At 44.1% G+C, this 19147-nt stretch overlaps 1 non-coding gene and 2 pseudogenes across 1 annotated transcript; 2 read left to right on the top strand and 1 right to left on the bottom strand.

Moving 5' to 3' along the window:
• Positions 1–19147, top strand: part of LOC138242338 (zinc finger protein 850-like) — a 1462105-nt pseudogene that overhangs the window by 223153 nt on the left and 1219805 nt on the right.
• On the top strand, positions 7470–7633 carry LOC138243512 (U1 spliceosomal RNA). Its single transcript, XR_011192167.1, has one exon. It is a non-coding gene; the product is annotated as a U1 spliceosomal RNA (small nuclear RNA).
• On the bottom strand, positions 8256–8374 carry LOC138218735 (5S ribosomal RNA; annotated as a pseudogene).

The following is a 19147-nucleotide window of genomic DNA, read 5'->3' as shown; positions in this document are numbered from 1 at the left end:
TGACGTTACGGACAGCTACTAATACTAATGCTAGTGTATTCCTGTTAATATTAGTGAGAGTACAACTGGTAGTTTTAATATTAATGCTAGTGTTCATGTGAGTATTAATAATGATAGCGCTACTGATAGTTGTAATGCTAGTATTCATGTAATATTAGTGCTTATTATAGATTTACTGTTAGACTATTTGCACTAGTAGTCATGTTAGTTTTAGTGGTAGCATTACTGTTATTATAAGTATTAGTAGTGTAGTAGTAACTTTGTGTTATTGTTAGTAATAATGATAGTGTTAGTCATAGTGATAGTGTTACTGGTATTTTTATTAGTGTTTGTTATAGTGTAACTGTAGGTAAGAGTGGTGTCCGTCATTGTGTGAGTTTGTGTCTGTGAGTATGTGTACTGTCTATGTGTGATTCTGTAAATGTGTGCGTATCAGTGTGTGAGTGTGTATCTCTGAGTGTAGTGTCTACAGTATGTGTGTGTCTGTGAACGTGTGCTAGTTTGTATTTGTGCATGTATGTGTCTGATTGTGTGTATAAATGTGTATGGTGTTAGTCAGTATGTGTAGTGTCTGTGTGTGTGAATGTGTGTCGGTGGGCTTGGGCTCCAATGTTGTGTCTGATAGAAGTGACCCATCAGCAGGTGTTGAGGTCCAGAGCTGCTTGCAAATGGAATCACTTTCTAGAGTCCAGACCAATGTCTACAGAGCTGTGAGTGCTCTGTTTTTATCACTATTAGTAGTAATGACAGCAGTAATAGTAGCAGGAGTATTAGTATCAGAATTAGTATTAGAATCTGAAGTCATGGTCGTAGTAGTAATGGTAGTAGTGGTAGTAGCAGTTGTTTCAGTGGCAGCAGTATTAGTAGCAGTAACAGTACTACTAGTAGCTTTAGAAACATTAGTAGTAGCAGTAGGAGTAGCTGTAGTAGCAGTAGTAACACTAGAACCATGAGCAATAGTAACAATAGTAGTAGTAGTTATGCTGTATTTAAAATCTTTAGTTCAACAATATAGTAGAGCTGTGTTGGAGCCTCACTTTAATAATTGCAGCAGCAGGAGCAGAAGAGCAGGAGTCAAACAACAAAAAGAAACAGTAGTACTAGTAGCTTTAGTAGTAGTAGTAAAATATCACTAGTTGCTGTTGTATCAGTGGCAGCAGTAGTAGTAGCTGTCATAGTTGTAGTAGCAGTATTAGTGGTAGTAATAGCAGCAGTAGTATTTGTTGCAGCTTCACCATAATAACTACAGGAGCAGAAGAGCAGGAGTCTGTTTCAAAGTATTAAAAAACAACAAAATTATTAACTAGAAACTATCAGTTCTTGTTAATACAGCTGAACATCTGTGATTTAAGGCCACAATTCCTGCTGGGCTAGCATGAAAAAATGTCATATAATGATATGAAAGCATATTTTTAGAGAGGGACATATTATCTTCAGTAAAACTGCACTATCTCTTCACTCCCCTGTCTTTAGGAAATGGGCCTGTTTCGACAGAGCTTTACTGGAGCTGCAGGTCAGACTGTGCAGTGAGTTTGTGGTTTGTGCAGTGCAGTGTGATGAGGTATACAGGAATACAGCGCTGTACAGAGACACACAGGGAGTCCAGTCAGAGCTCTATTGCTGTACAGTGAGACACACAGTGGAGCCCAGTGCTCAGAGCTCTAGTGCTGTACAGAGACACACGGGGAGTCCAGTCAGAGCTCTGTTCCTGTACAGTGAGGCACACAGGGGAGCCCAGTGTTCAGGGCTCTACAGGGTGACAGGTCTTCTACCCACACAGCTGTCTCAGGGCTCTAACAGCTCTCTCAGTGTGTCTTTCAGGGCTGAACAGGAGGGGCTATTCCTGTCAGACTCTTAGAGCTCCAGAGTCAGTATGAGGAGAAGCTCCCAGACCTGACTGCTGCCAGAGCCTCTGAGCCTGAGTGGCCATGAGCCCTGAGCTCCTCAGCAGCCGAGAAAAGCCTCCTGTCTCCTGTGGTCACAGTGTGGTTGAACACCCGCACTGTCTTCCTGCTCCTTCTCCTCTCTCTCCCACTTCCTGTCTCTCTCGCTGTGTGTGCTCTTATCTGTCCATCTCTCTCTCCTTTTCTCTCACTCTGACAGTCTGTGCAGAGTATCTGAATGGGATGTAACATTGATTGGCAAAGGAAAAGACTTCTCACAGGCAGAATAAAAAAAATGTATCTCCTCTCAGTCAGATTCACAGCTCAGACTCACACACAGAGCATTGGATCCCTCAGTACTTTACCAAAACTCCTACCTCCTGGACAGACAGAAGCTCATCTCCATCCTTCTCTTTATCCTGACAATCTGAGTTCTTCAGTTGAATTGTATTCTAGATATTAAAAACAGGGTCAAAATGGGAAAATAATTCATTCTCACCAATCAGTGAAGTTAATCGATGATTCTATGGTTCTTCAGTTGAATTAATTGGTTGTGAGTATTGCCACTCTTACCAGTGGTATTATGATTCTCAGCAGCAGCAGACCAATGGTTGTGTCTACAAGAGTGACCAGTTGACCAGTCTGTAGCTCTGAGCAGTGGGACTCAGATCACACAGAAGACCTGTCTGTGTGTGATTCCACACCAGCCCTGGGATACAGCGTCTCCCACACATCTCTCGCAGACTGTCTTATAAATATACAGTTAAACAGAGTCTGATAACAGTTATACAGTTAATTAAATCATCAAACCGGCTGAGGAGCTGAGAGCTCGGTGGGAAATAAAACCAGGAGATACTCTTCAACCTTCAGGATCAGGTGTCTGATCCTCCTGGCTTCTATTCTGTGGAGATTCGTTTAAAATGCTTAAAAGAGCTCATTACAGGGACTTGTGCCCTTTCTCTTCTCCTCTCCGGGAGTATGCTATACAATTATTTTAGTCTGTGAAGTAAACTATTTTTTTTGGTTTAATGAATTTTATTCCTTGGTTCGTAGCTCTCCATTTCCAGCTATTACGAATCGCCTTTATTATTGGAGAGTTTATATCTGTATGAAAAGCCCCCTGGGCTCCGGACAGGAGTCTCCTCCAGCGGAGACATGTCTGCTCCGTCAGAAAGAGCGCTGTGACGTCATGGACACCAGCCAGAGCACCAGGATCAGAGAGCGAGACCGCGGGAGGCGAGCGGAGCGCACGGAGGAGAGTTATTGATCACTTATCTATCGACAACTAATTAATTCAACTGAAGAACCGTAGAATAATCGATTAACTTCATGGATTGGTGAGTACTAATACTTTTCCCGTTTTGACCCTGTTTTTAATATCTAGAAAACAGTCAATAGAGCCTGTATCGATCAATTACCATAGTGCCTTTAGTGTTAATAATGTTCAATCCGAAATGAAAGAATTATTATTCAAATGTTTGTTTAGGAATTGTATGCTAGAGCTTAAAAATTATGTTCCAAGTTGATAAATTTGTGTAGGTAACAGTTTAAATGCATTTTTCCACTGTTTACAAATCATCAGTATGGTAACCACAGCAACAGGCGCCACGTCACTGGCCGCAGCTAGGTGTCTCGCCTTCGTCACAAAGAGCGGTGTGACATCACGGACTGCAACTAATACTAATATTAGTGTCTTCATGTTAAAATTAGTGTGAGTACAATCGGTAGTTTTAATATTAATGATAGTTTTCATGTGAGTATTCATGATGATAGTGCTATTGATTGTTTTAATGCTAGTATTCCTGTTAATATTAGTGATAATTACAGAGATAAGGTTAGATTATTTACACTAGTAGTCATGTTAGTTTTAGTAATAGCATTACTGTTATTATTAGTATTATTAGTGTAGTAGTATTTTGTGTCAGTGTTAGAGAGGATGATAGTGTAAGTCTTAGTGATAGTGTTACTGTTGCAATATTAGTGGTATTTGTATTAGTGTTATTTATAGTGTACTTGTGAGTGCTTCCTGCTTTTACTTCAACGCGTGTCCTTATGTCGAGTCGTGTGCCGTGCAGAGGCTCTGAAAGCGAGAGCAATGAAAAGGTGCACAATCCTGTGAAAGAAGACACAGAGAAGTGAAAGGCAGTCCGATCCTCTAAGGAGGTAGAAGCAGAACTAGCAAATGTAAGACGGCTAAGCCCCCTCTCTTTAAGCCCAGGTTCGATCTGTCTCCCAGAATCACCAGGGCGCGCGCACACACACACCAGTACCGTTGAACTGTTCTGCTTCATTTCTAAGGGCTACTCAACATTCACTCTTACCCCGAGAAAAGAAAAGAGAGCGTCCGCAGCAACAACAGCTCGAGTCTAAGCAGCCCCCATCTCCCCTGCTCCGCTCTGCTCTGCTCTGCTCTGCGGCTCCTGCGGAGTGGAGTCCTACCTGGAGCCGTGTGGCAGGCGGTGGCTCCCGTCGCTCTGTCTGTGCGTCGTGTCCAAGGGCTCCTGGGAGGAAGAGAGTGCCCTGCCACTCGGAGGTTTTCCACGGTCTGTGTGAGGAGGGGCAGGTGTATCCAGTAGCTTATCGAGCGGAAGCCTGGGGCGTCGGAGAGCTGTGATCGTGCAGACTTTGAAGTGTCACCTCTTTGTCTGCTTTCCCACCCCCCCTCTGCCCAAGTTCTGGTCCAATCTGGCCTGGCAACCCCTCACACCTGCACGTGTCACAACCTAAGGTGTGGTCATGAGACACCCGTGGGGTGTTGTTCTGTTCTTGCTAATTGTTTCCTGCCTGTCGCAGGCAGGAGTCCACATGAGCAAGATGCGCTGGACAGAGCTCAGAGGGCGCAGCTGGGTGGCTTTCCTTCTGAGTGACGTTCCTGCAACACTCTCCCGCTCCTCTTGGTGTGCTCATGCCGCAACACAGGAAGGCTGGAGCAGGTGGCTGTGGGCTGTGTGCACCGCTGAAATAGCTCAGTTGGGAGACCAGGTGGAAAAAAACAGCCTCTTTTTGCACGCTCCCGTACTTCACAGAGGACTTGAGCCACCGGTCATTTGTTCCCAATGTATTTCCGGTGCCTTCATGCACTCTTGTACCAAACGCACGTACTTCTGTACGCGGAGCCGATCATTTGCAATTGGGCTGTGCCGACAGACCAGGAAGAGCTCTGTCGGCTCAAAAGCAGCGCAGCACCTGCGAGAACAACAGAAAGATTAGCATCCAGCGGGGGCCTCTTAGTGAGCCAAAAGTCTCATCAAGAATCGGCTCCAGCAACAGGGCTGGGCGCATTGTTCCATTCTCCGACCACTCTCGGTGTAAACAAGTCCCTCCTGGTCTCTGCTTGAAATGCACTTTCCTGCATTTGCTTTGGTGTAACTGGCTTCCCCTGCATGGGCGAATGTGAAGAAGATCCTTAGTAAGTCATTGAAGAAACCCGAGAAGAGGTCGGAGTGGCCTCTCTCATTCATCAACCATCCAGTCAGGCAGTACTCCTCCTATTCTGCCAGGACCCGGAATCAAACCGGGGTTGTTGCGGCCACAACACAAAATACTGGCCACTATATGATCACAGCGAGTTACCGAGACAGAAACAGGGGGGTGGGAAAGGATGTACTCTCTTCGTGTGACACTAGTTGGAAAAGTCCTGACGTTGCATTTCAACTGAGCCCTAGTATACATCGACCCTTCGACACTCTGAGTGCCAACTCTCTTGTGTGTTTTCTCCACCAAGCAGGTCATGAAGGCAGCAATTACAGTTTGCTTACATGACGCACTCACAACATGGCTGTATGCTCCCATATGGTCTAGCGGTTACGATACCTGATCTTCACCCAGGTGGCCTGGTTTCAGCTCCTTGTATGAGAACGTGTCAGTTTTGCCTCCTGCTTTCCAAAAGATCAGCACCGTGTACGAAGGAGCCGTATTTAAACCACTCGATCATGTGCAAAACGTACGAGAAGAGGGGGCGCATGTTTTCAACCGAGGACCTCTCGCGTGTGAGCCGAACTGATCATCGCTGCAGCTCGGAAACCTGCAGGAGGTGGGAGGGGTGACTCTGGTAGACAGTGTTGACCTTCGGAAATAGGATTTATACTCTCTAAGATGATATTTGCACTTTCTGGAGTGGAGATTTTCTCCAGTTCAGTAGCCCGATTTTGTCGATTGTGTGGAGAGGGCTGTAGAATGTGGGGCCGCCTTTCCTGCTCCGTCCATGACAGGCATGCTGGGCTCTGGTGTGAGAGCGCGGTCAATCAGTGCACTCCAACATAAATACTGGAAGCAGCTGAATAGCTTTGGCGAAGCTCAGCGCTTGGCCACTGGGCACGAGTTCCCATCGTTCTCTTTCTCAGCCCAAAACGCAAGCAAGACACCAGCAGCAGCCCCTGCATGTTTCCGTAGTGTAGCAGTTATCACATTCGCTGTGTGACTCTGTTGGTGAAGCTCTTCTGTGCCTAGACCTGTAGGAGGAGCTTCTCCCAGACAGCCCTGTCAGTCTCACAGTGCACATCCTCTCCCTGAGACACTGACACAAGGAGGGTCGGGACCTCAGTTTTCCGCCTCCCCCGAAGGACGGCGCCTGTTTGCGCAGTAGAGTGTCACCATCAGGATGCTGGGGCATAAGAAAGCCACATGGACCGCAGGGTGAGTGCTCCGTACTGGTCCCAGTAACACCTCTTGTAGGAGCAGCAGCAACCTGAGCTCTTCCGGGGGGAATCTCCCATCCGGGTGCCGGCTAGGCTCACACCTGCACTTGAAAAGGCCGACAAATGACTCGTTCCCGCCGGAGCTGAATGTACCAACATGTGTCGTGTCGTCTACTTCCCCCGCCCCGCTGTGTTTGCTGTATTGTCTTTGAAGCCGGCCCCCGAGATGAGACAGGCTGTTCCTGTGCCCCAATTAACACTTTACAGGTGCCATTCCCCGGCATTGTGGCCATTGTCGGTGGTCACATGCGATAAGATAAGGTGGAGGAGAGCGGGGCATGCCCAGCGCCAGACATTCAAGGAGGGGGCTGTGCGAGGTGAGGTGAGGTGCGACACGCCGGAGCCCCGACGCTGCTAATGCGGAGCACTTGTTGAACTGGCATTGAAAGGATGTGTGCGCACGGAGCGAGCCTTCCCTGCGGCGGAGCGTGGAAACTTTCTCCCCGCGCTGCAGGAGTTGTGTGCGCTGCAGCGGTGCCGAGAGAACAGCACAGAAGGCAGCAGGCTCTGGAGAGCGGGTAAGAGACAAACCTTGTGGGCAGGCGAGCAGGCCCGTTTTTTGGAAATTGCTGAAAAGGCTCCGGTGTTTGTTCGGTGTGTGGCAGGCGCACGACGCGAGCTTGCGTAGCAATCTGCCGGTCTGGTGTTATGCAAATGAGGCCGAATTGCGTCCCGGGACATGCTGCGAATGCGCATTGGCGACTGCAGATGTGTAGGAAACGGCGCGCTCGTTTTCTCGTTTTGCCCACCCTTTTGAGTGTTAGTGTGGCGTGTGAGTGTGCGAAAGAGTGGGCCCAGCAGGAGGCGGTGGTGTGCGGGGCGAGGAGCTGGCCTAGGCTGCACGCTTTGTGCTGTGGGTGCAGGCCACTTGCAGGGGCTTGTACAGCTCATACTTACCTGGCAGGGGAGATACCTTGATCAAGAAGGAGGTTCACCCAGAGCGAGGCTCGGCCATTGCACTCCGGCTGTGCTGACCCCTGCGAATTCCCCAAATGTGGGAATCTCGACTGCATAATTTCTGGTAGTGGGGGACTGCGTTCGCGCTCTCCCCTGATGTGCTTGGTCCAATATCAGATACGGAAGAGTTATGACACCACGAGCTGCGATAGGATCCCAGTTCGAAAGGAGTCGATGCCACTGCTGGTTCCTGGTTTCTTTTAGTTAGATGTCCGGAGAAGCATTTCAAGCTGGTTACGCTACTCCTTCCGGACATTCGTTCCCTTTTCAAAGTCAGTCATTTTGCTGTAGTCTGCATTATTTAGGCTGATTATCGAGGTTAGCCTTTATTTGGTCATGGGAGCCTCGGTACTGTATGCTAATTCTCAAGACAGTTTCACCCGTTTTCTGATTGCTAAGTTCTGTACCAGTGCAGACATGTCAAACAGTGAATGGCTGTACCTCTATTGTATCCGTGCTCAATGAATGAAATCAGTAATAAATGAATATATGTATAGTTATACGAAAAACAAGTGGTTTATCGACTCATCTTCATTTGCAGATTTAGAGGCAGCTTCGATATTCGTTTTACAAATGGTTTTTTTTTATATGGGTCACACACATGCCATAGCAACAAAACATCTCTAGAGATGAGGCTATAGATCACCTTTCCGTCCTCCAGGTTTTCCTCCCAAAACCTACGGTACCAATGGCGACCCCTGCTGGCCGAGAGAGCAAAAGCTTGCAGCACCTGGTATTGCCAGGCAGTCACCCATCCAAGTACTAACCAGGCCCAACGCTGCTTAGCTTCCAAGATCAGACGAGATCGGGAACATTCCGGGTGGTGTGGATGCAAGCGAAAGCCATGGCGCCTGACTCGCTACTTGAAGCTGTGTGTGGCTGGGTCTCCGCGCCCCCCGAGCGGGACTGAAGAATCGTTCGTGTGCAGCTCTTTGGAAAGGAGCTTCTTTCCAAATCGCATTGTGTACCTGGATGTTGGCGAATGTGCTCCCTTGTGTTGACTTGTCCCGCACTGGAGGAGAACAAACAAACTGCTCGGAGGAGCACAAGGCAAGTCTTCACAAGACAAAAACCTCCAATGCACAGCACTCAAAACATTTCTGGGCTGTCGCGTGTTTATTTCAGCACATAAAGCGCACCAGTCCAACACGTCGGCCGGGCGCGCGGCACCTCCGCCCTCTTGTGGCCTTGCGGCGTCAGAGCAAGAGGCTCCTTCTCGCTGCCTTTCCGCTGTGTTGCAGAGCCCTGAGAGGGAACCTGGAGCGCACACTTTGTGGGGGGCGGGAGACCGCGTTCGCGCTCTGCCCCCGATCTCTTGCGCGAGTGCTAAATCTCACGGCGCCAGCCAGCGGCCAGGAGACAAGTGCAATATCGCGGGACAGGGGGGCCTCGTCATTGATTGTTACATATGAGACGGGGATTAGGAGGAGACCCCGACTGATTGGTAAAGGGGAACACTAACACCAGAGTGACACCCGCGGCGTCTCATTTTGAGAGACGCCCTGGGATTTCTTAATGGCCAAGGAGGGTCGGGACCTCGCTTTTAAGCCTCCCCAGAAGGACGGCGCCTGTTTGTGCAGCAGAGTGTCGCCATCAGGATGCTGGGGCATAAGAAAGCCACACAGACCGCAGGGTGAGCGCTCCCTACTGGTCCAAGTCACACGTCTTGCAGGAGCAGCAGCAACCTGAGCTTTTCCGGGGGGAATCTCCCATCCGGGTGCCGGCTAGGCTCACACCTGCTGGGCTGCCGTGGGTGAGTCCAGTCGAGAGTCGCAGGGTGAGATCTAGTCACCGGGGAGAAACGATACAAGCGAAGGATTACTCGGCTCCCAGCACTTGAAAAGGCCGACAAATGACTCGTTCCCACCGGAGCTGAATGTACCTGCATGTGTCGTGTCCTCTTCTTCCCCCGCCCCGCTGTGTTTGCTGTATTGTCTTTGAAGCCGGCCCCCGAGACGAGACGGGCTGTTCCTGTGCCCCAATTAACACTTTACAGGTGCCATTCCCCGGCATTGTGGCCATTGTTGGTGGTCACACGCAATAAGATAAGGTGGAGGAGAGCGGGGCATGCCCAGCGCCAGACATTCAAGGAGGGGGCTGTGCGAGGTGAGGTGAGGTGCGACACGCCGGAGCCCCGACGCTGCTAATGCGGAGCACTTGTTTAACTGGCATTGAAAGGACATGTGCGCACGGAGCGAGCCTTCCCTGCGGCGGAGCGTGGAAACTTTCTCCCCGCGCTGCAAGAGTTGTGTGCGCTGCAGCGGTGCCGAGAGAACAGCACAGAAGGCAGCAGGTTCTGGAGAGCGGGTAAGAGCCGGAGGCGGCGGCGTGCGGGACAAGGTGCTGGCCTAGGCTGCGCGCTTTGTGCTTTGGGTGCGAGCCGCTTGCAGGGGCTTGTACAACTCATACTTACCTGGCAGGGGAGATACCTTGATCAAGAAGGAGGTTCACCCAGGGTGAGGCTCGGCCATTGCACTCCAGCTGCTTGGTGGAGAAAACACACAAGAGAGTTGGCACTCAGAGTGTCGAAGGGTCGATGTATACTAGGGCTCAGTTGAAATAAAACGTCAGGACTTTTCCGACTAGTGTCACACGAAGAGAGTACATCCTTCCCACCCCTCTGCGTCTGTCTCAGTAACTCGCTGTGATCGTATAGTGGTCAGTATTTTGTGTTGTGGCCGCAACAACCCCGGTTCGATTCCGGGTCCTGGCAGAATAGGAGGAGTACTGCCTGCCTGGATGGTTGATGAACGACAGAGGCCACTCCGACCTCTTCTCGGTTTTCTTCAATGACTTACTAAGGATCTTCTTCAAATTCGCCCATGCAGGGGAAGCCAGTTACACCAAAGCAAACGCAGGAAAGTGCATTTCAAGCAGAGACCAGGCGGGACTTGTTTACACCGAGAGTGGGCGGAGAATGGAACAATGCGCCCAGCCCTGTTGCTGAAACTGATTCTTGATGAGATTTTCGGCTCACTAAGAGGCTTGTCCCCTCCTCCCGCCCCTCTCTGTGTACAGTAGAGCCTCCTGTCCAGCCAGCACATGTCCACAGACATTCACAACGGCGACTTATCATAAAACGTTTGCACATATAGTTAAATTATTAGTTGTTTTTACAGGAAGTTAAAAAAAACACTTGAATTACTTATCCAGTCTCTCGAAATAAAGTTATTTTTCAAGCAATGCAACAAACCTCGGGCAATGTGTTTTTTTTAATCCAACATTGACAGCCACATCTTAAATCTTGTCAGTCAGCTCTTTTTTCTCTATTTGAATTGTGGCTTACACATCGCACGACTTTAAAAGCTAGAAAGACAGGTTTCGATTCACATTAGCTGGCGAGCCTTGTTAGCTGAAAAAAATTTTGAATCCCCGGCGGAACACATTCTGTAAGAATCAGCGCTTTTATAGTAAATTTCACCTTTAAAGGTGGCTTCTCAAAACGCTTTACGGGATAAAAACAACAAGAACAGCAACAACAACAATATTGTATTTCATTGCACTTTGAAAACCAAGTAATAACTTAACTACATGTGCAAACGTTTTATGATATATCGCTGTTGTGAATGTCTGTGGAGTGTATCTTATTTGCCTTACGTCCTGGTTATCTCGCTCGCCCTCCCCCCCCTCTCCCTCAATTCAATTCAATTCAAGGTGTTTTATTAGATTGACAGATGGGTACAATCAGTGTTGGGTATTTACTTTGCTTTGCGATTCCACTTTTAAATTGTCCAATGTGCTGCTGTAATACAGTTTAAAATACAGTAAGTCTAAACTGTATCAGCTTTATTTATGGGTTGCAATTTAGAAAAAGTCAAAAACCGCACTCAAAATGCAATTTAGAGCTTTCTGGCAAGAGGAGACACCCAAATTAATAATGTAACATGCCACTGTTTGTGCATGAACAAAGTTATACTGCTATTTTCATTAGATACGCGATTAAAAAAAATATTTTTTTTGAATCCCTGGCGGAACACATTCCATAAGAATCAGCGCTTTTATATATCGCCTTTAAACAGATATATTTAAACACGCGTTTACGATTTAAATCAAAACACGATTCAAATCAATATAAATGTTTATTTTGTAACGCATAGGTGGCTATTCATTGTATTAAAAAGACTTAAATTCGATCATGTTGTGATATTTAGAAATATAAATTTGTTTGGTGTGAGTGAGGTTTTATTTAATCTCTGACCAAGGGAAACGTTTCATTTTTTCAAAGAAATCTTTGTTAAAAGAAACAGTCATAGTTCCAATGGGGTTCGATCACAGACCGTGTGACATGGGAGTTAGGAACCTAGCCCCCTGCGCCACCAGCAAGGTCACATGCAGGGTGCTGAAAAAGCACTACAGAAACATTATCAACAAACAATGTACAGCGTGTACTATTCTTGTGTTGCGGTACATGAATATAATTATATCGTTATTAATTTCTTTAGATACGCGATTCCATATTATATTCCCTTTTAATCAAATTCTAAAAGTATGCTTGTTGACTCCGGTATCTCGTTAAAGACTTCGATGCTTAAAATGTTTAGGGAGAAATGGAATACTGGTGTGTATTTTTTCTTTAAAGTACCAAGACCATCCATATACTGTATGTTTGTGTTCCAAAATTAATATCGTTTATGCCCTTCACACCCGTTACAGTATGCTCCTATTATTTTTATGCTCAGCTACTAAGATTTCCCTTCAGTGGTAAAATTCCATATAAATATTCAATACTTAAACGGGCACATTTAAGACATTAAATATACATATACATACTGTATACAGTACAGTTAGCATACGGTAATATGTTCATGTTCCTAAATCAATCTCTTTTATGAGCATGTGAAAGGCATGGTGAATCGATTCTCAAAAATTACTGTACTTTGGATTGGAAACAAATGCGTGATTGCGAAATGTTACTTTTACAAACACGGTCAATGAAAACAATAATAAGGACCAGGGTAATACTTTGAGTTTACAGCTTGTCCAAGGTCATTCATTATTAATACTATTAGTAATAACTTCGTTAAAGACTTTAATGGCTACAGCTCAAACATGAGAGGTTGAGCTTTATTAGCTCCACCTTGCGGAAATTCCGGATACTATTATTTTGCTTGCGGTATTATAGGGGAATTTACCGTAACTCGCGGTATTTAACGGTAACTCGCGGTAGACTGCGTAAAGGGCACCACAAAATAATGCGGTATCGCCCGTGCATTTTGAATGGCTGCATCTGTAAATGATATCTCCCGCCAGCCCTTCAAAGATACTTTTCCATGGGTGAATATGGTTGTCTGGGGAGTTGCGGTGTTGATCACTATTGGACTTCCCCGGTCTCAAGTGTTGTTGTTGGACACGGGCAAAAGACTCGCATTTTCGGCAAATATAAAGAGGGTTAAGGTTTCGGCTTTAGCGGAGGCAGTGTTTACATTGACAATAATAAGAAGAAGATCGTCCCTGGGTGGGCTTGAAACACCAATCTTTCAGTTAACAGTCGAACGCACTCGCTGATTGCGCCACAGAGACTGATGAGAGAGGCTTTTCTCCATTCGCACCTTCACAGTCAAAAAATAAACATTGCTTGCATTTTCTTGCCAGTCGGCAATATTCCTTCTGCTCTGATAGCCAAGAATTACATTTCATTTTTCACAAGCTGTATGAATTTCTTGAAAAACAAGTTGTTGCAGAAAGGAAATGCATTCATGCTTTAAACTAAATCAAGCCCTATGTGGTTGTCCAAGATGGTAGTTTCTGCACAAAAAGACAGGAAGAAAGGCACAGCTGGGATGTGGAGCCAGGATCTCTTGTTAATGAGACAGGTACTTAAACCGACTCAGCTACGGTGCTGGCAGAATTCTCCTCTTTTATAGCCGCTTGGACACACCGCTCTGAGCCATCTGCGTTCTCGAAGCCCTGAGTCTGCCGGCTGAGCAAGCTGCCTCCTTTACACGGAACAGGAGCCCTGACCGTAAGAGAAATGAAGAGAAATGGCTTTTATTGGGCACTTTTCATGTCCAATGCGCTTGACATCTCCCAAGGGCGACAGAGTTCATTTACGACACTTTTCCTTTCTTTCTTTTTTCTGTACTCTTTGATGAAACAAAACGAGAAATCATGTAAGGGAAAATGTCTTTTTTCATGGAGAAAACATGCACCAGGAAATGTTGTGTTTAGAAGAAGTGAGTTAACATGAAAAGTGACCTAATTTACCGGAGCAAATGCTCACCTAGCAAGATCTGCTTTACTACAAGAGAGAAGTAGAGTGAAAGACGTGATCATTTCACGCCGTTGTGGAACAAAACGCTTTTTTCTTGGAATTCTAAATCAATCAAAAAGTGATGATTTTTTAAAACTGATAAAAATGTAGAAAACACGTTTCTCACTTAGAAATTGAAGATGGGGGTGGGGTATTACTAGTAGCGGCGCTGAACTCACCATGGTGCAATTAATTTACGTGACGGGTTAGTTGTTTAATGGATAACGCATCTGATTTCGGTTTATAAGATTGTCGATTCGACTTCTACCGGGGTTGTGTGATTTAAATCAGGCTCCTCAGAAATAGATGTCCGTTATGTAAATGAACCGCACCTGAAAGCAAACGTTGGGTCTGGGTTCCTTTCTTTCCTGCATGAAATAGCAAATCGTTACAAAAAAAAAAAACACCAACTAATGTCCAATAGTCCAATAGTTAGTCATTTAAGTAAACATGAATATACTGTAAGGTCTTGGTACATGGGAGTGGATTTCAACCACAATTAAAAAAGGGCAAATTATAATGACAGGCTTCAGACACTTTGTCATACAAAAGTGACCAAACACTCCCTAACTTTCAGGTTTGCTTGAACCTGTAACAAAGAAGCAGTCTGAAACTTCCATTCTCTGTTGTCACTGTCTCTAAAGCCAGACATGATGTTTCACAGATGTGCAGTGTGCCTTTTCTCTTGTCATGTTCAAGATGATCTGCTGCATAAGCTCCTATCTGGGTGTTCTATACTGCACTGTTATTTCATTCAGATTACCTATGTGGTGTAATTTTCTAATTTTCAGGCACCTGCAAATACACCAGCTGACCTCAATGTGATTTGAACGCAACCTTCTGATCTGTAGTCAGACGCGCTACCGTTGCACCACGAGGTCACTCATGACAAGTCCTTTTAATTCCCCCAAAGAGAATAACAGTAATGCTAGAATAACTAGTATTAAAACTAATACTACTACTGTTAATTCTCTAACAGTAACACTATAATTATAAATAATATTTACATGAATATGAACATTAAAACTAAAACTATCAGTAGCGCTATCATCATTAATACTCACATGAACACTAGCATTAAAACAACCAGTTGTACTCTCATTAATATTAATATGAATACACTAGTATTAGTATTTGTTGCTACCCATGACGTTACATCGCTCTTTGTGATGAACGCGATACACCTAGACGCACACAGTGACGTGGCGCCTGTCCCCGTGTAACCATACTTATGATTTATAAACACGGGAAAAAATACATGTAAACTGTTACTTACATACATTTATCAACTTGGAATATATTTTTTTAGCTCTAGGATACAGTAACCTAAATAATAATAAGAATAATCATTGTTTAATTTCGGTTTGAACATTTTTTACACTAAACGCACTGTGGTAATTGATCGATACAGTCTTTATTGACTGTTTTCTAGATATTTAAAACAGGATCAAAAACAGAAAAAGAACCAGTACTCACCAATCGGTGAAGTTAATCGTTTATTCTATGGTTTTTCAATTGAATTAATTGGTTTTCGATAGATAAGTGATCAATAACTCTCCTCCGTGCGCACCCTGCGCCTCCCGCGGTCTTGCTCTCTGATCCAGGTGCTCAGGCTGGTGTCTGTGACATCACAGAGCTCTTTCTAACAGAGCAGAGCGAGTCTCCGCTGGAGGCGACTCCTGTCCGGAGCCCGGGGTTCTTTTCTTACAGATATAACATCCCCCCCAAAAAAGAACACACCAGGCTGTGAAGAGAAGCGAATCATAACAGTTGTAAAAGGAGAGCGACAAACCAAGGAATGAAATTCATTAAACAGGAAAAAAAATAGTTTACTTCGCAGATGAATGTGTTACAAGGCGTACCTGTGTGGAGCAGTAGAGAACGAGTACAAGTCCCTGTAATAAGTGCTTTTAAATGTTTTAAACGAATCATCAGAGTATAGAAGCCAGGAGGATCAGGAACCTGATCCTGGAGGTTAAAATGTGTATCCTGGTTTTATTTCCAGCCTGCTCTCAGTTCCATAGGTAGTCTGATTATTTAAATTAAATGTATAACTGTTACAATAATTCATCTAATTGTAAATTTATAAGACTGTGAGACACCTGTGAGAGACATATGAGAGCTGGTGATTCCCTGGGCTGGTGTGGAATCACACACAGACAGGTCTTCTTCTGTGTGATCTTAGTCCCACTGCTGAGAGCTACAGACTGGTCAACTGGTCACTACTGTAGACACGGCCATTGGCCCATCGGCTACTAATAATCAATATACAGTGTACTGACCAGAGTGTCACTACTTGTGTTTATTACATTACAAGATAATTCCACACTCACGTGTGTTAGAAAACATTTATAAAACATGTTTGGAGATTGACATACAGTAAAGAAAGTAATACTGAAGGGCTGGAGGTCCTGGAAAGAGTTAATAGAAGCTTCTTGCTTCTGACCTGGAACAGAGTCCACAGCTGACAGATCAGTGAGTCTTTAGCCCAGTTCACAGAGAGGAGAACCAGGAGCTCTTCTCTGTCTCTAAGTGGCTGTGAGGAAGGAGAAAATGGGGAGATGTGACCTGAATCCAGGCTGTTCTGTCTGATATTATTCATGTAGCAGCACTGATTGTCTGAATGTCCTCTGGTTCTGGATTGACGGATAAAAAGAAGTATGGAGCTTCTGTCCGATTGTCTCTGAGCTGTGAATCTGACTAAGAAGAGAATAATGATTTTTTATTCTGCCTCTGATAATTTTTCTCTTTGCCAAGTGGTGTTACATCCCCTTCAGAAACTCTGCACAGACTGTCAGAGTGAGAGAAAAGTAGAGAGATGGACAGATAAGAGCACACACAGCGAGGGAGACATACGTCTTGATTTACTTTGAAACAAGTGTTCATTTCCTTTGTGGAACAAGTTGTTTCTGAACTTCAAGAAATTCATACAACTTCTGAAAGATAAAATATAAGTCTTGCTAATCAGGACAGAAGAAATACCGCAAGAAAATGTCAGTGATTTTTCTCCTTTTAACGAAAAGTGGAGAAAAACAATGGCAGTGCATCTCCTTCATCTTAATTTAGCTTAATACAAGTATTCACTTCCTTTTCTGTGGATTACAGACTGCGAAAGATTAAATAAAGTTATTGGTTATTCATGGTCAGTGCAGAAGAAATACTGCCGGCTGGCAGGAAAATGTCAGTATTTTATAATTCTTTAACTACAAATGTGTGAATGGCAAAAAGCAACGGGAGTGTGTCTCTGTGGAGCTGGTAAATGAAGGGCTGGTGGTTCAAACCCACTAAGGGATGAGCTTCAGACTGTTTCGCTGTAACCATAATCTCTGCTAAAACTTGATGGGATTTCTTCGCAAGCCCTCTTGAAATTTGCAGGAAATATGTATTTTACTCATGTGGAACTACAAGTTAACAATTAAGTACCTGTCAATGTCCAAGAAAACCATTTTCACATGTGGAATTTTATCTTCAACTGGCTGTCAGGAGAATTCATTTATACACCCGTTGTATCCTTAGCAAAAATATTTTAAAATTAGAACACAGATTTGTTGGAGAACTTGACAATCCTTGACAATCATTATTAAATGAGCATTATACAAATGTGCGTTGATATTTTGTATATGTACCTTAATTGTAATAAAATTAAACATAATTGCTTTGATATGGATGTTCATTTGAAGGATTTGTTAATGTTAATGTTAATGTTTGGGGTCAGAGCGCAGGGTCTGCCATTGTACGGCGCCCCTGGAGCAGTTGGGGTTAAGGGAACTATCAAGGATCTCTGAACAACCAAAGATACATTTGGGCATCTGCTATTGGTAAAGATTAAAGAGTACTGTAAGTGTGAAACTTGCACACACACGAGAGAAAAATCAGTTTTAATGTACTTCATTAAACTGATGGTGTGCTTATCAATCGTGCATAAAATGTACATAGCTAAGGATGGTTTCAATCAGTCGATCTCTGTGTTACAGGCCCAGCACGGTTCCGCTGCGCCACTCTGCTAACAGATGTCTTAGTGTGATTCAACACAACTACTCTATCTTTGCTTTCTAAAAGTGTGCCCAAGATGGAAAAGTCTAAACGCTAAACGCAGACGTCACTTTGAGCTCTTGGTCTTTTATAGTACAAATCATCACACGCTGCTCTACATGGGCGTGTCTTCAAGATCGTTGTGAACCAAACCTTCTGCCAAACTGAATCTTTTGTCGTTAATTCCCAAATCTTCAATGAGAATCAGTGAAACGAAAACCAAGCCCATGTACACACTCGCGTCCTAGTGTGAAAGAAAAATGATGTAAGCATTTGAGAAATAACGAGAGTAGTCTGAACATCTCCAGCCTGTCAACTGCTATACAAAGAGATCGCTCCCTCTACACCCAGTTTATAACGCTGAAAATGATTCAGGAAGCACAGCAAAGCTCTAAAACCAGCGAATGCATCTGCATACATAAAATGTCAATTTTTCAAAAGTAAAATCTTCAGCTTTGAAAGATTGTCATCTATATATTTTCGTTTTTCTCTTTTTTACATAACACACTTTCGAGAAACAAACTGTCTTGTAATGAAGGCTGCATTAGAAAATGTGTATCTAGCTTTGTTCAATTAAAATCGGCACATCCCAGTGGACAAAAGATGTAGAATATACAACTATTAAACGCATACTTTAGACGTATAAATGTGCTCCGTAACTGGTCTAGAATGAAATTCTAATATACGTATATCGTTATACGTCAATTAGACATCTATGATTATATGTTTATTATACATAAATGGTTGGAGTTCTATTATACGGATACATTTAGAGGACTAATATACATATATAGTTAAAGGTCTATTATACATCAAATACATATTTTTTAGGTGTATAAACTAGTAAATAAAGCCAATGATTTGTTTAAGAAAAATATGTAGTTCAAATTATACATTATATACAATCAACAAATGGCTAATCATCATAAAAACACAACTAGTAAACTTCAGTTACAAATTCTAGTAACATGGCAATATATATAGTAATGACAAACAAACTAATTACATGATCCCGCTAATATTTAACTCAAAACCACATTTCGATTCAAATATAAATTTTAACATTTACAACTTCTATATTTCCATCAAAATATAATTAAGGTAGCACAAACGCTACTTTCTAAAAAAGACAGAATGAAACTGTTTGTTTTGTGTTTCATGGTGATCCTCCTCTCGATACTAATGAAATGTTTAATATGATCCCTTGAGAAACAAAAAGGAGTCAATTTCCGCCTGGAATGATTGATGCCCCATCAAACATTTTGTAATATCCCCGGAAGTTTATACAGTAGAATCCTGGTTCGTGGCTTAAATTCAAGGTAAACAAG

This window comes from Lepisosteus oculatus, chromosome 14 (genome assembly GCF_040954835.1).
Source record: "Lepisosteus oculatus isolate fLepOcu1 chromosome 14, fLepOcu1.hap2, whole genome shotgun sequence".
NCBI lineage: Eukaryota > Metazoa > Chordata > Actinopteri > Semionotiformes > Lepisosteidae > Lepisosteus > Lepisosteus oculatus.
This window is presented reverse-complemented; position numbering and strand designations above follow the sequence as displayed.